This window comes from Cornus florida, unplaced genomic scaffold, assembly GCF_030987335.1.
Source record: "Cornus florida cultivar Cherokee Brave unplaced genomic scaffold, ASM3098733v1 CherokeeBrave_3.0.0_Hap2_Chr05, whole genome shotgun sequence".
NCBI classification, from domain to species: domain Eukaryota; kingdom Viridiplantae; phylum Streptophyta; class Magnoliopsida; order Cornales; family Cornaceae; genus Cornus; species Cornus florida.
Window position 1 is genome coordinate 24,921,266 of NW_026775575.1, and position 11,084 is coordinate 24,932,349.

General features: G+C 37.0%; 1 non-coding gene across 1 annotated transcript; it reads right to left on the bottom strand.

Annotated features, from left to right (window-relative positions):
• Positions 1-9,114: 9,114 nt before the first annotated feature.
• LOC132310818 (small nucleolar RNA R71) lies at positions 9,115-9,221 on the bottom strand. Its single transcript, XR_009482712.1, has one exon. It is a non-coding gene; the product is annotated as a small nucleolar RNA R71 (small nucleolar RNA).
• Positions 9,222-11,084: the final 1,863 nt, after the last annotated feature.

Here is an 11,084-nt window from a genome sequence, read left to right on the forward strand (position 1 = left end):
GCATTTGTTAGTCTGATGGCCAAAGTCAGAATGAAATGCACAATGCTTAGACTGATCCCTCTGTTCGAGGGGTTGTCTGATTGGTAAAGGAGGTAAGAACTTATCTTTATTTTCTTGGTACAGCCTTGCTAAGGTAACTTTCAATGGAGTAACCAGCTCTTCCTCTCTGGGTCTCTTCTCAGATTTCCATGAGGAACGCTGTGGTTGAACCTGCTTTTGTCTAATCTTCGCTTTGGTTTTTTCCTCTATTGATATGACGAATGTCTTCCGAGCGTTTGCTGCCTCTTCTTCTTCCAAACGCACAAATCCATCAGTTCTTTCATTAAGTTCATCCATAGTGTTCGGCGTGTTCACTACCAAGCTTGTGTGGAATGGAGTGCCACGAGTCGTGGCCAATATAAATGCTTGAACCGCCGTAGAAGGGTGACATTTAATCACTATACTCTTGGTAAGGTTAAACCTGGTTAGGAAAGCTTGGAGATGCTTATCCTCATGCTGCTTCATTGTGAATAGGCTTGAAATGTCCTTTGCTGGACGCTTATTTCCATAATATTGGCTTATGAACTGATCACACAAGCTTCGGAAACTATCCACTGAGCCCCTCGGCAGGTTCTTGAACCAATTGAGCGCTGGTCCAGCTAGACTTGTAGGGAAGCACTTGCACATCAAGGAATCATTCTCAATATTCAGAGCCATTTTCAGCTGGATGTGATACACATGATCAATCGGATCAGTCGTTCCGTTGAACAGAATAAAAACGGGCATGGAAAATTTCCTCGGACTCGGAGCATTCAGAATTTCATCAGTGAACGGTGAATCAACCGTTCGAGCTGCTGAACGGAGGGCTTCATTTTCCCTCTGGAACCCCGCAGTTGCTCTCTGATCTATAGATCTCCTTTCTGAGCTGTGATAGTCGAACGTCACCATGGAAGGCCGATAAGTCGGATTGAATGATTTGTCCTCAACAAACTCTCTATGCTATAGAGGCATAGCTTTGTGACGATCAAACTCCATTGCTTCACCTCGACTGAGCATTTCTTGATGTGGATCAAAAGTCATGGCTTCGTTTCACCTGATTTGTTCACGCCGTGGATCTACGTGAGTTAATCCTTCACGATCATCAATACGATGAGGATTTGGCGGCAAATCGTTTGGCCGGACTTCCTCGCGGTGAAGATCTGTCGGATTGTTCCCTTCCTCCTCGCCGTGATGTGCCGCATCGGTACGTATAACTTGTTCTCCCGCCGGGATCGGTCGCGGAATCACCGGAACTTCTTGACGCTGCATTTCAATCCTTAAATCTGCATTCTCTCTTCTGAGAGCTTCGATCATGCTCATCAACTCATTAAGTTTCATTTGCTGGACATTCTCTACTATAGTGGAGTTCTCACCCCCAGTCATCATTCCAGAATGGAGCAAAGGCATGAATCGTAAATTCTAAGTTAGATCGGAGTCTTGTTGACGTGAACCACGACAGATCTGAACTCCAATTTTATGAGTTTTGCTTTCCCTTCAATAGATCAGAGTTTTTCCGGCGTCTGAGGTTGCCGGATCGAGCCACGATAGAGTGAATCACGGCTGCGTAAACCTAACGCCAATCCCTCAAAATCAATCAAGAATCCAGAATCTCTCAAGAGCCAACCGCAATCTCTTAGATCTGGACTAAACTTCTACAAATCAAGCTTCGTCGTTAGCAATCAGTCGGAATCAACATGACGTTGATCAAACAAGAATCAACCTTCAACGTTTCCCACAGATGGCGCCAATTGAAGATGTAAGAGATTAACTCACCTTTCTCTCTCTAGAATTCTTACATTTCAACAAAATGAAAACTCCAAAAAACCTCCCTTTCTCTCTACTCGTATGGTCTATTTATAAACCATTACAAATATTCTAACCAACTTATTACATAGGGCTCTTATTCTAGGGATTTCTTCTTTTTGGGCTTGACTTCATTATGTAAGCCTCAGACGTTGGGCCTAGCTCTCAGTGTTGCGTTATGGGTTGAGTTCGACTGTTCGGTCCAATCCTTCTTTCGTGGGTGTTGGGCTCATTACGCTACCCTTTTTGCTTGGGCTCAGACCTACCATTCAACCTGATGCTTTACTCGCGGGTCGGGTCTGGTCCAATCCATGTTTGATATCCTCAGGAGGATCCCTAATTTAGATGACAATTGGTTGGTTCAAGTTTTGGTTATATTTAAATAATATATATTATATTAAATATATCAAGTAATTTCATTTGAAACCAAGTTGACGAACATGGAATCTTGTCCATCTTGTCATCTTGATTTACGTGTATAAGAAAACAACGAAAGTTGCAACAACTAATGAATTATTGGTGACTACATGGTTTACATGCAGTTTACTTTTGCCCAGTGAAAATGCATAAGAGATACTTTGTATTATGTTTATATAAGAGTTTTTATGTTTATGTAAGAGTTCGACAATTGAAGTGTGCATACTAACTGTGCTTGTTAATATAAATTTAATTTAATATTATTATGCATGTAAATAAATTATTTTTTTATGCTCAAACATACATACATGATGGTGAATTAATTTTAGATTGATTCAATTATGATCTTCAAGTCCGAAAATAAAAATTATATGTTTTATTAGGTATATAACATAAAATGATATTTTTATTGAACTTTTGGACTATTAAGTTTCTGGAATCGAACATATCTAAACTTGTATCGATCATTATGAGTACGTGTGTATAATGTTAAATGGGTAACTTAATGATAAATTAGTCAGTAGCTAATTTAATATTCATATTATGTAAAAGTTGGTAGCTGCCAAAGTGGCCTAACCATAATGGTTGATGAATATTAATTTTGGTAGTAGACATACTTGTAATATTTCATGAATTATTGATACTTATGATTTCTTGTGATATTCATGAATATATTGAGTTTATTTAATTATGAGAAATACAAACCCAAAGGGAATTGATCTTCAAGTGATTAAATAAACATTAAGGTATTGTATGTATTCTTTAATTCGGTAGATATAGGATATCCAAAGGTAACTTATCTATTTAATTAAATAATGCATCACCAATGGAATTATACATATAAATATATGTAAGCATCATTATTAGTATTTTATAATTGCTATCCAAAGGGGTACTATAGTTATACATTGTATTTATATTTTTAAGTTATAAATACGTGTTGTTAAATCAAAGCATTATTGTTGTGAGTATTTTATTTTATTATGTTTGTTTTATTGCATTCAGTAATTCGCTTGTTACATCTGTTTTGATTCTCAATAGGACTAACTTCTCATAGTGGAAAGAGTAAGTTAAGTTCAAAATTCAAGTGTGCTAAATCTTGATTTAGCATTTCAAAATTGAGAAATCTACTGTTGGTGTCAACCTCGGTGTGTGATAAAATGTGGCCAAGTTTAAATTTGTAAAATGCCACTACCATTACTAACTACTAAAGTAGTAAGAGTGAGTAGGGATCGTCCCAAGGGAAAGAGAAAGGTATTCCGGAATCAATGTCGGATTAGTAGGTCGAATAATCAAAAGAGGATTTTGTTGGTTTAATTATACTACAATGTAAACTAAAGTAGTGCAATGTGAAACAAGTGAGATGTAGAGAATGACAGAGGGTTCTTGGGATATAGAGTTCATCACTAAGCATTGCTTTCCTAGACACTCAACATTTGATAAATTAGGGGGATTATGTGTTGTAAACAAAATGTGTGCCATTAATTGAAATATTAAACTTGGATGGCCAAGTAAGCATACATTGTCTAACCAATCTAGTGAATAGCGCAACATATCAAATTAAGCCATTGACCCTTCCATAAGCCCACAATCAGTGCACACTCAAGAATTTAGAGAAATATGCTACTTGTACTCATAAGCATGGATCATCAAACAACAAGAATGAATTATCCACCTATCTAGAAAATTAAAGCACTTACACTATAACTATGATAATGACATGAAAATTAAACTAATTAAACTAAGGAGGTGGCACAATCCATCAAGAAATAAGTATGAACCATTAAATAAACCACAAGAATAATTCATTAAGCACCATGCCTTGACCCACACTAGACTCATCAATTTAACACACATAGACATGCATCAAATGTAAAGAATCAAGTGTAAAACACATGACCATTCATTTTAACATACATAGACATATGAATAGAATTAAAAGATCAATTGGAAGTATTAAACTACACAAATCATGTAGAAACAAGATTTATATAAATATAAGAGGTTAAAACAAGAGTTACAACACAATTCCCCATTAATTACAAACATCAAACTCTAGGAAGCATGCTCAGGGCTATCTTGACCCCCAAGAGAATAGTCTAGCCACTCATGATTGGTGTCATCAAACCCTCAAGGGCTTTCTCCATGGTTTAATTCATCCTCATCCTTTGTTGTTCTTGGTAGACACCCTAGAAGATATGGAAGAACTTTTCCAAAATGTATTTCTCTCTCTAATCTCTAGCCAATTCTCACTCTAACTAACCAACCTCTTTGCTAAAAATAGCCAAATTCCTTATATAGGTAGCTCAAATGTCACACCCAATGGTCAGACCTTGTGCAATAGGACCTCTAAAATGATTGCACCACGAGCACACCTTCAATTCATCTTGAAATTTGTTTTACACGTATTTTGAGGCAATTCAATTGATCACATGGTTGCTCTGATTGATCGAAGTAAGGCGGCACAATTATTTGGATAAGGACAAAGACTGAGATATTTATATGAAAAGGACAAAAGTGGTTATGAGGATAAGATCAAAAGGGTTGGATCGATCGAATAAGAAATTTTTTGATGAGAAGGACAAGGGGTTCGATCTATCATGGCATGGTGGGAACGATCGCAATGCGATCGATCATGGCTTGGTTCGATCGATCAAAGAGGGAATTTTCATCACTTTACTTGCACTTTGCTCCTTTCTTCCACTAGACTTTAGATTGCTTCCTCCAATGCTCTAATTCAGCTGATTTGACTTGTTTTAGAGATAAGTGTCTGAAAAGGGGAATAACACAAAACTAGACTAAAACGGGAAAATAAGATAGAATAAGGTCCTAGAGCAATAAAGATTAAGGGGTTTAAATGCGCACTTTTCAGTGCTTATCACACCCCCAAACTTAAATATTGCTAGTCCCTAAGAATGAAATACGAAGTAAAGAAAGAAATAAACTGCTAAACAACTACAAACTAGAAAGTAATAAATGGATAATGCCACTTTCATAGGGAACACGATTGCATTTAGTATATGCAATAAGCTTTTTAAACCTCTAGGTTACCCTTAGTGGACGAGGGAAGTCTTGTGAGGGTTTTCAGAAATGATACCCACAAACATTAAGCTCTTTCTCACTAAAGAGGCACCAATATTTCAAACAAGTATTGGGGGAAAACTACCTCAAATATGCAATTTTTCAACCATCTCTAAGCAATTCTCCAAAATTTCAACATCAAGCAAACAAAAATGGTCTTCCACACATCAAGACAAAGATCATGCAAATGAAAACAACTCCAGAATCCTTTTTAAGTGAACCGACATCAAATATGTTGCTATCTAAGGTTTTTGGTGACAAGACTTGGAGATATCAGAAGTGAGAATGCTAACATGAGTAACGATCAATCCTGTGAAAAATATGATAGCCTGGCAGTGGAAGGTTTTTTGCGTTGTGTCAATTTACGCAGAGTGAAACGGTCCCTAAGGACCCCCCGAAAGGGCTTCCGTCCGATGGGTACACGAAAGTGACGAAGTTTCTTTGACTACTGAACCATGCCTGTCTGTTGGATCGAATTGACTGACGGGCCGAGGTCTTCCCCCTCTTCCCCTCACTCTCCTTTCCTTAATATTCACCTTAAGTCATCAAAGCCTTTCTGACTCGGCCTGGCCCAGTCGCCCTTTGAATCTTTAGTAGTGACCTTCACGTCTTTTGATGTGAGTCGGGAAAGAAATGATCACATCCGGTCTCAAGCTAGCAAACAAATCTAGTACCTATCATAAAGACAAAGAATGAACCTTTTATTAAAACTTTATTCATCTAGGTACACTTATTCTTTCCACTCGATTTTTTTTTTTTTTACTAGCCCTAAGGATTAAAGATGGAAGCATGGTGCATTGTAGTGATCTATTAAGCTTTCTAGTAATTCATGTGGTTGAGTGTTAGACCAATGATTCCCAAATCGGACAACTTTAGGGCACTAGGTGTTTAATCACCCCTAAGGACTTACAAGTGATGAGTGCTCAAATGTGACGCATTTTAGCACCTAAGCTAGGGTATTTTAGTTCATTCATCTATTTTACTTTCATGTCTTAGATACTTATTTGTGTTTTTGCCTATTTCAAGTTAATAAAGTTCAAACAGGCTAGCAAGAGCCATTTAACTCAGTTTTGGAGCTAAGGAGCAAAGTTGGAAAGAAGTCAAGGGAACTTCGATCGATCGAAGGGAATTCCCGATCAATCGAAATGGTCTTCAATCGATCGAAATGAGGTGGTGCCAGCTCAGCCAATCGGATAAGGCCAAAGAAGATATTTTTGAGTCACGGTAGCTTCGATCGATCGAAGCCAAGTGTTTGAACGATCAAAAATACTACTAGCATTGAGCTGTCTAATTCCCGAGCGCGCCAATTTCTACCTACCTTGTATAGTTACGAATTTTCTCTAATCAGAGGTTATTATTCTGACTTGGTTCTTACTCAAAGGGGTGTGTAATGGATTTGTTGAACATCATTCTAGTAGATAGAGATTACCAATTATAGAATAGATAATTTTTCTCTCTAGAACTAGGGTTTTGTAGAAGAAAGTAAGGATGAAGATGATGATGCCAACTTCCAAGCTAACCCTTAAGGGTTCCATGACCACTACAATGAGTGGCTAAATCCTTCTCTTAGGGCTAGAGATAGCCCCTAGGCTTGCTTTTCAAACCTAGCTTTTGTATATTTTTGGGGATGTTAGTTGTAATAAATGTTTTGACCTTGAATAAATATATATCTTGTGGTTTCTACTTGATGCGTATGGATTAATACTTTCAATTGATCATTTGGCTCTAGTCATATGTCTATGTATGCTAGAATTGATGTTCATGCTTTTATCTCTAGATTTAATGAAGTTGATGCATGTCTATGTGTGTTGATGATGTTGATTTAGTGATGGTCAAGGCATGGTGCTTAATGGAACACTTTTGTGATTTATTTAATAGTTCACACTTGTTTCTTGATGGATTATACCACATCTCTAGTTTAATTAGTTTAATTTCATGTCTCTATCCTAGTTGTAGTGTAATTTCTTTAATTTCTTAAGTAGGTGAACAATCCATTCTTGTTTCTTGATGTTCCACACTTATGAATGCAAAGAGTGCATGTCTCTAGATATTTGTGTGTGCATTAATTGTGGTTTAATTGAATGGACATTGGTCTCATTTGATAGGTTGTGCTGTTAATTTACATTGGCTAGAAATCTATACTTATTTGCCTTCCATGCTTAGTTTCAATTAATGTCACACATACACAAAAGTTACAACTCAAATTTCCCCATTAATGTACATTTGCTAGTGTTTGATGAAGCACAGCTTAGTGGTGACTCTAAACCCCAAGACCTCTCTCTTATTTCTTTTCCATACTTTCTAGATTGCTATTTACTTGCATTAGTTTTAATTGTTTTGTAGTCTAATCAAACAACCACCAACCATCTTTGATTATTCGACCTATTAATCCGACATTATTTTCCATCACAAATACAACTCCTTTCCCTTGGGACGATCCCTACTCACTATAGCTATATTTTTAGTTGGAAGTGGTAGTGGCATTTTCTAAATTTAAACTTGGCCACACTACACACTTTTGCATGCAATTTGCTTGTTGCCTTGACACACACCAAGTTTTGGAGCCATTACCGGGGATTGGCACCGTCGTATTTGGAAATTAATTAGGAATTGGTACTTTTTCAATCTTATTTTTATTTTATTTTATTTTGGTTACTTATTATGTTTGTTCTTGATTGACTAGGTGAATTAAGCCAAGAGGGTGAAGCAAAGGGAAATTGAAAAGTAAAGAAGCAAAAGAAGCCAAGCAAAGCTAAGCAAGAGCATAAAAAGCTCAAAAATAAATAAAAATTACAAAGCAAAAACAAGGCAAAGAAAAAAAGAAAAAATTGAAAAATCATTTGAAGTTGCTTAAGGACCTTTTGTGAGCTTCTCTAAACTTTATCTCTAGTTAAATCGTGAGCTCGCGTGGAGGCAAGTCTTTACTTTCATAGATAAATCATGGAGGCAATTTAATTTTTCTTACATATTGTTCAAATCATGGGAGCATGGGATCATCGTATGTGGGGAATTGTTAATTATTGATTTGTGGCGGAGGAGAAGTGATTGCTACTTGCTTGTTGCTTGTTTGTGTTTTGTTTGTGCATGCATGGTTGTAGGTCATTAAATCCTACTCTTGCCTCACTTAATTTGAATCTTGAATCCATTGTTCGTAATTCTAAGGGAAGGGGTAATTTTAGTCATTCCATTTCATCAATGGAAGACATCAATGAGGACCGTGTGGAGGACCTGGGTCACATAGACCAACAAGGCATCCTTCACCCTAATATGCATCATGACAACATTCAAGTACCATTAGGCATGTCAAGACCTTTTATTCCACCACAACAACAAGGCCAAGTTCCATTGGGAATGCCAAGGCCAATTTTTGCTCCACAACCTCCCATTATTTAAGGCAATCAATGTGCTTATGTAGCACCTCCAATTGTGAATCCTCCTCTTGCTTTGCGTGATCATTATGTGCCAAATAAATATAATGCACCTACATGCATTCAATTGCCCCCTTTTAGAGCACATCACTATGAAATTAAATCGAAAACTATTCAAATGCTTCCTAACTATCATGGACTTCTAAGTGAAGAACCTTACAAACATTTGGATGAGTTTCTTGAAGTATGCTCCATCGTGAAATACACGGACATGCAGGAAGATGTTTTGAGATTAAAACTTTTTCCTTTCACCCTTAAAGATAAGGCAAAATATTGGTTCAACAATTTTAGGCCTTTTTCGATAACGTCTTGGGCGAAAATGCAACAAGAGTTCTTGAAAAAGTACTATCCGGTTTCAAAGACCAATGCAATGAGAACTTCTATTAAAGAATTTTCTCAAGGGGATGGGGAATTGTTTCATGAGGCATGGGAAAGATTTAATGATTTGCTTAGGAAGTGTCCACATCATGACATGCCTAAGTGGCAATTAGTTCAATACTTCTTTGAAAGTTTGTCGGATAGTCACAAGGGTATGGTTGATGCATCTATGGGTGGTTCTTATCTTGATAAGCATGAAAATGATGTTTGGCGTCTTAATGAAAGCATGAGTGAGAATTCAATGCATCGATCCTTGTTTTCCAACAATGGTAGAAATTTGGGTGGAAGGAAGAATGTCGGCTTATATCAAGTTGACAATTCCAATGACATAGCCGCTGAAGTCAAGTCTTTATCTCAAAGGTTTGATCAATTTTTAATCAACCAAAATTCGGTGAATCAAGTGTCTTCCTCCCCTAATCATGTTCATTATCTATCTAATGGAGCTTGCATGACTTGTTCTAGTGTTTTACATTCTACTTCCAATTGTCCACATGGATATGTGCAAAGTGAGCACCATGAACAAGTGAATGCTGCATTTGTTAACCAAGGGAATAATCCCTATGGCACACATTACAATCCTGGTGGATGAACCATCCAAATTTCTCTTGGAAAAGCCAACGGGAAGGCTCAAACCCTCCCCAAGGTGGTTTTCAAAACAAGTATATTCCACCTCCAATGCAAAGCCAAGGTTCCCAAGGTTATAGATCATCTTGTCAATCGTCACATGGAAACCAATTTTCAAATTCTCATTTTCCTAATCAATCATCTTACTCTCAAGGAAATTCTAGGAGTCACGCTTTTGAAGAAAAAGTGTTGACCGCTTTGGGTACTTTAGTGACAAACACTCAATTGCTTCATTCCCATTCCCAATCCATTGCTAAGCTATAAACCCAAGTTGGGCAAATAACTAGTACTTTGATTGCTAGAGAAAAAGGGAAGATGACTTTAAATACCCCACCAAAGTAACAATTTGTTATGGAGACCAATTCCTCATCGGAAGGTCACACAATTGATCATGTTAATGCGGTGACAACCTTGAGAAGTAGAAAATTTTTTGACAATCAAGTTGGTGTCCAAAATGAAGTGAGTGAACCGGTGCAGCTAAAAGTTGACACCCGTCTTGTTTCATATTTTATTCCTCCTTCATTGCATGTGCATGATCATCTTGTTGAGAAAATTGTGAAAAATGATTTGAAAAATTCTTGTGTTGAAAATGTTGTGAAACAAAATTTTGAAAAAGCTTTTGAGCCTAAAGCTCCATTTCTGGATGCCTTAAAAGGATCCATTTCTCTGGAAAAGCAAAAGACTAGGCTAATGAAATCATTGAAGTGTTTAGGCAAGTGTACATACACAATTTTGTCCACTTTTACCACATTGACTGTTTTAAACATTTTCTATGCATCCCTTGAGCTTATCTTCTTGGAATTGATTTCTGACTAAGTTTGGGGGTGTGATATGGATTCTTAGAATTTCAAATGTATGATTTGGATGTTGTCTCTGTTCTTTGGCCTTAGTATCTTTTCTCGAGCTTCAATAGGATATTATCATACATTTGACTTGACTCTGAGACTATGCTTGCTTTATTTTGCAAAATATCTGTTTCTATGCCATTGTCTTGATATCTTATACACTTGTGATCATTTTTGATGACCGAAGTTCTTTTCGGTCCAGATTTTGACTTACAGATGATAAGCTTCTTGTATTCTCAGTATTTAACCATTCTCTGCTTCATTTAAGCATTATAGGAGGTCACGAGCCATGAGTGATCATAGGATGTTGATTTTATTGCATTGCAGTACATGATATTTCTTTGTCTAGAGTTCTTCTTATTTGTGCATTATTCAGATACATTCCATCTAGTTGCATACCATGTCCAGGATTCTTTCTTGAACTTGCCTGTCAAAACATGCCTTAGATTGCTGTGTTTTGCAATCGTGCATTTCACTTAGTCTTTATTGC